The sequence below is a fragment of the Panthera pardus genome, unplaced genomic scaffold (genome assembly GCF_024362965.1).
Source record: "Panthera pardus isolate Hobbes unplaced genomic scaffold, ASM2436296v1 HiC_scaffold_7, whole genome shotgun sequence".
Taxonomy (NCBI): Eukaryota; Metazoa; Chordata; class Mammalia; order Carnivora; family Felidae; genus Panthera; species Panthera pardus.
In genome coordinates, this window is record NW_026527002.1 from 9,477,617 (window position 1) to 9,483,921 (window position 6,305).

Genomic DNA, 6,305 nt, shown 5'->3' on the forward strand with positions numbered 1-6,305 from the left:
TTGAGGGGTTTCGTGTGAATCAGATGCTTCTCAGCCTTCCCGGAGCCAACTGAGGTTCAACGCTCTTAAGTGTGCAAAACCAGCGATCATTCCTTCATCCGCTTTCTAGCTTTCCAGTTATCTTCCCTAGCTGTCTCTTTGCTCTTGTGGGTATATCTATTTTTCTATTGTTTTCTAAATAATCCAATTTATTAGGGATTTGGCAAGATGCACAGGTAAACATGTGCATCTTCATTGAAACTTCATACATTTTGTCCCATGAGCTTCTCTTAAGACAAGTTTTTCCATAGTTTATATGTTTTCATCTAGTTCTTGGGGGACAAAATGTAGGCCTGTGTAGTTTTAAATTTTAATCTTGTGCATCTCACCCATATTTCACCCTTTTAAGGTGATTTGGAAGCTCAATCCTGTGCCAGGAATGACAGTAATAATAAAGACATCTACTATTTTACGTGTCTGTGACACTATACTAGATCAAAGTCATATGTATCCCTCATACTTCTGTGTTATCTGCACATCTGATAACCACATTCTTCCTCTTCCTGTAAGTCATGGGTTGGCAAGCTACAGCCCATGATCCGAACTTGGCCTGCGGCCTGATTTGGTAAATAGATTTATTGGATCTCAGCCATCATCATTTGTCCACATGTTGTCTATGGCAACCTTCGTGCTGCGGTGCCAGAACGAAGTAGATACAACAGAGACCATATGACCTGCAAAGCCTAAAATATTTACTCTTTCATCCTTTACGAGTAGTTTGCCAACCCGTGCTTTAAGTTACTGATAAAACATATTATATATGAGAAAGCTAGACCTGATCCCATTGGTATGTCACCAAACCTTTCCGATGGCTAGCATCGATTCATTGACCAGTACAATTAGACAACTAGCAACAAACCTGTTTAACTCCTTGTCTTTCAGACTATACAGATCAAATTTCACGAAAGGTAAAAACGGACAAAAGCTAGTGCTGACTTTATATTGAATGAATTGTCTTAGAGGAAGTCCCCTATCAGTTTGTGCTTAAGCAGTGATGACATTCAAACGCAAAAGAGCCTCTGTGGACGATATTCATGTCCGGGAGTCTCACATCCTGTGCCTGGGATTCTGGGAAAGCAGGGAATTCTGGGGGATTGTAAGAATTCACAAAATGGGTTGCAAAAAATGTTAGACCTGTGGATGGGAGAAAGGGTTAAAGCTACTTCATGTTAGTGAAATACTGATGCTTACATTCTCCCTCTTAGAGATTTGCCATATATTAGCACATGAAAGAGCTAGAGAATTCCTGCAAAGCAGTAATATGAACACCTTTGTTTGTGCAAATGTTACCTATCGAAAATTATCTCTTCCAATTCCACGACTGTGATTGCATCGCATCTGCCTTTATAACATTGGAAACATTGTCAAATGCTTTGCTGACATCATTGGTCCTAACCAAAATGAATAATGGTATTTTGCACGGTTTTCAGAAACCCTGACAACTTTTTGGTTCTCTGGTATAGCAGCATTTTACCTGGAAGCTGTTTTAAAAGAAGCTGACAGTTAACTAAGACAGTCAGAGCACTAAGAGAAATGATGTTTATCATTCATTGCTTCCCTCTTCCTTATTCTGAGCCCACCAGAAGGGAATGAGGGGAAGGTAAAAGCGATAACTGTTGAGGTAGGGACACATGGGATCACTTGCCCCTGCCGGAAGCAACTGGAATGCAGGGTAACCAACAAGCAAGACAGCCCCTCCGCAGATCTATTCCGGAGTTTGTCCAGTTTGGACAGCACTGACCACTGCTTTTATGCTCTTCTGGTATATATCTGGTGAGGGTCACTGATAGATGGCAGTTCTGTCATCACCCTGTCCCTGACATCCTCTCTACTGTGCCAGCATTTTCATTAGTCTTCTCTACTTATCAGAGGGGAGTCCAGTCATTAATAAAAGTGATCTATTTGAGCACTGTCTTAGATCTCAGCGTACGTAGTAATGACAAAATATAAACCTAGAGCTTTGCTCACTACGCATCAGGTACACATGTTGCAAAGGCCATCCTTACAGGTTGTTTCTTTTCACACAAAGCGTAAAATGGAAAGGGTCCCAAAGGAATGAGGATTTTCTCCACTTCCATGGCTTAAGATGATTTATTTCCTGATACGTTATCTCATTCAAGGATCCAGTTGTATTATCATTCCTGTTTTGCAAATAAATAAACCAAAGCTCAGAATGATTAAATAACTTACCGCAGGTCTCAGAACAGAGCCCGAATCAAACTTAGATCTTCTATCTCCAAATTCCAAGCTCTTTCTAACAAGCCATGCTGCCTATCCAAATACTGTTTTTCTCATTCTCGAACTCCATCTATCAGTCTAGTAATTCTATTTAAAAAGCAAAGACCACACCCAAAACCACAACCAAAATGACATGCGATTCACATCACATTTCTGTTGGACAGCACTGACCTAAGATTTGATGCAATCCCAATAAAAATCCCAGGAGGCCTTGTTGTAGAAATTGACAAGCTCATTCTAAAATATAAATGGAAGTACAAAGAAATAGGAAATGGCTAAACAAACTTGAAAAAGAACAAAGTTGTAGAACACACACCCTTTGCTTTCAAGAGTTACTAAAAAGTTGTAGTAATTAAGACAGTGTGGTGTGGGCATAATGATGAGCTTAGAAATTAATAAGGAAGCGTAAGAGTACAGAACTAGATCTACACTATGCAGAATAGATTTTGAATAAGTGTCAAGGTAATTCAGTGGGGAAAGGATAGTATTTTCATTTTTCTTTAATGTTTTATTTATTTTTGAGACAGACAGAGACAGAGCGTGAGCAGGGGAGGAGCAGAGAGAGAGCGAGACACAGAATCCGAAGCAGGCTCCAGGCTCCCAGCTGTCAGCCCAGAGCCCGATGCGGGGCTCGAACTCACGAACGGTGAGATCATGACCCGAGCCAAAGTCGGACGCTTAACCGACTGAGCCACCCAGTCGCCCCAGGATAGTATTTTCAATAAATGATGCTGGAACAATAGTATATTTGTATGCAAAAATAAAAATAAAATAAACATGAACTTTGACCCTTACCTCGCACTAAATATAAACATTACCTTGAAATGAGTTACAGACCAAAGTTAAAAATAAACTTTTAAACTTCCAGAAGAAAAGCATGGTAAGATATATTCATAAAGTTGGGGTAAAAAAAATAATTCCTAGATAGAACACAAAAACGTATGAATCATTACATTGATAAATCGGACTTTATCAAAATAAAACAGCATCATTCTTTGAAAATACTGTGAAGAAAATGAAAAGGCAAGACACAGGCTAGAACACAGCCACCATACGTAAGTCTCACTGAACAACCTGAATTTGGAATGTATAAGGAACTCTTATAATTCAATAATAAGAACACAAGAACACTTAATAAATAATAAGCCAAAGATCTGAATAGTTCCATTACAAAAATATACATATAATGGCGTGCCAACGAGCTCATGAAAAAAATGGATGCTCTGGGTCATCCAAAGTGAAGCCACAAAGAAATATCACTATGCACCCGCTAAAATAGCTGAAATTAAAAAGATTGACTCTATTAAGTGTTGACAAAGACTTGGAGCCACTGGGACTGCTACACATTTCTGTTAGGACTACAAAAACGCCACAGACACTTTGGAAAACAGTTTGAAAGCTCCTTATAAAACGTAACATACACTCACCATGACCGGGCAATTGAATTCCCAGGCATTTACCCCAAGAGATGAGAATGTATGTTCCCATAAAGATTTGTACTTGAACGTTCAGCACCTTATTCATAATAGCTAAGAACTCTTCGATAATAGCCGAGTGGATAAACAGATTGTGGTATATTTCCATAATAGGATGCCATGTGCCAATGGGAAAAAAAAAATGAACTGTGATACCTCTAACACCCTGGTCGAAGCTAAAATAATTATCTGAGCAAAAGCAGTGAGGCAGGAAAGGGTGAATGGTGTATAATCTCATTTTATGAAATTCTAGAACAGAAAAAACAGGGTATGGTAACAGAAAGTGGGTCAGGGCATGGCCCAGGTTTGCGGTACAGGTGGCGGGGAGATTGACTTCACACGGACAAGAGGGAATGTTTTGCGGTAATGCTCCGTATCTCAACGCTGGTAGAAATTGCATGGTTGTATGTGTGTGTCAAAGCTCATCACAATGCACATTTAAAATGGGTGTGCTTTGCACACCTGAAACTAATAGAACACTGTATGTTACCTGCATTGGAATTTCAATAACTAAATACATAAATATGCTCTATTGTATGTAAGTTACACCTCAATGAGTTTAACATAGTTCAAGTGTACGTGCAGAAATAGAAGAAAATTCCAGGTGCACATATATCAGTGTTATAACGCCCAGGCAGCAGAGTTGTGGCTGATTTTTACTTCCTTGATCTTGTTCTTCTGTGTAATCTAGCATTTCCATTAGTATACATAATGTTAGTGATAAAGAAGATTAAAAGTAAAAGTAATATCCATTCATTTAAAAAAAAAAGCCATGGATATAGCTTTTTCATCCCCTGTAGTAATTTTCTTATTTAATCATGAGATTCTGGTTAGGCTGATGCATCACTTAAGCAGCTACCGAGCCCAGGTCCCCGGTAGGAGCGAATTGAACGGAAATGTTGGGTTCACTTTGGTCATCACCAGGACCTACACTGCCTGATCTGCTGCCTCTTGAGAATCATTCGGAATGTTCTCCATCAAGCCTCTTTTTCTGAGCCCTATCTACTAGGCTCTGCCTAGTTTTAGAGCTCTGCAAGGCCTGTCAAGGAAAAATCCAGAGACGGACAGTAGTTCCAGAGGCAAAAACAGATTCTATCCAAGAACCATCGCAACAGGGGAAACCAAATCTCAGTATAGACCTAGGCTCAGCTCCACATACAGCAAGGAAAATTGGGCGTTTGTGGCCAAGGAGCAGCGTAAAAATTACTAAGAGGTGACGTGGGGATGGGGGAAAGGGGTTTCTGGCTAAACCAATTTGGCAGGATGCTTGCAGAAGGCAGGCAGGGTGAGCAGATAGCATGTGGGGTGGGGGGGCTGGAGGGTGAGGAATGTGATCAGATATCAAGGGTGGTCAGATACTGAGGGCAGGGTAGTCTCACTAAACTGACTTCGCAGGATTCCTGCTCTTGAGATCAAGGCCCAAGGACGGGGCCCAGTCCAAAGAGGGCTTGAAGGAGCCTGATGAAAGTTAACTCTTTGTCGAGTGTCTTTTCTCGTCCCACTTCAAATTGCGTGCCCTGTGTTGGCAGGTTCTTTCCCATACGACCCGAGTGGGTAACAACTCCTGGCAGGGCAGGGCCACAGCCCTTTCCAGGGCCCTGTGTGTGCCCCTTGCTGGTGAGAGAGCTCCTCTCTCCTCACATGGTGCTGATACTTGCTTCCTGGGAAGAGGCCCAAATCTGGGGGGATCCCTTTGTGCAGTTTTCCCTCCTGTTCCGTTCACTCCTTGAACTCTTTCTTTCCTTTTTTGGCTAGCTTCTGCTCTCGTCTTACGATCGGAGGAGGCATTCCTTCCCTCACCCAGAAAGACAGAGGATACAGAAGGCTTACTTAATCCTTGTCACTTCCTGATTCCTCTGGCATCCCAGGCCTTTGGGGTGTGCCTCCTCCAAGAAAGATAAAGAAAACATCTAGTCTCTCTTGTACAGCACAGGAGACTCCTCCGGGCCAGGGTGACAGGCCTGACAAATGGAATCGAGGACAATGGGTGGATTCCCAGACAGAGAAAGGAAACTTATTACACCCCGGGAAGCCAGCCAGACAGAAGGCGGCGAGCGGGCAAAGGGTTCCCTATACGTCTTCCCGTCTTGCCCTCCGGGGTCTCTTCCGATGCCATTTTCCTCAGTCTTCTAACCACCATGTCAACAAACCCTAAGGAATTGCTGAGATGGTGCATTTTCGGAGAGTGTAGACAGGAGACTTGCACCTCCTGCTTCACTGGTGCTTCTGTTCCCACGATGGGGCAGGGGGTCACCGCATAGGAGATCAAGTCCTGGTGGCACTGAGGCCAGACTGGCATCCGTGACAAGTTCCGGGCTGTGGAAACTCGGCCCCAGGTGCCTGCGAAGTCTCCCAGACACGTGTTTACCTGGAGGGGCGTCGTTACATCGATTCCCTGTCTCCCCCAGTATAACGCACTGCCTTCTTGACTCTGAGTATGTGCTTGCGGGTAGAAGGAAGACGGGGGGACACCGTCATCTCGATAGGACTCCTATGGTTAGAGATCCGTTGCTAAATGATAGTCAATTTCTTTAGTTCTCATAGAAAAGAATA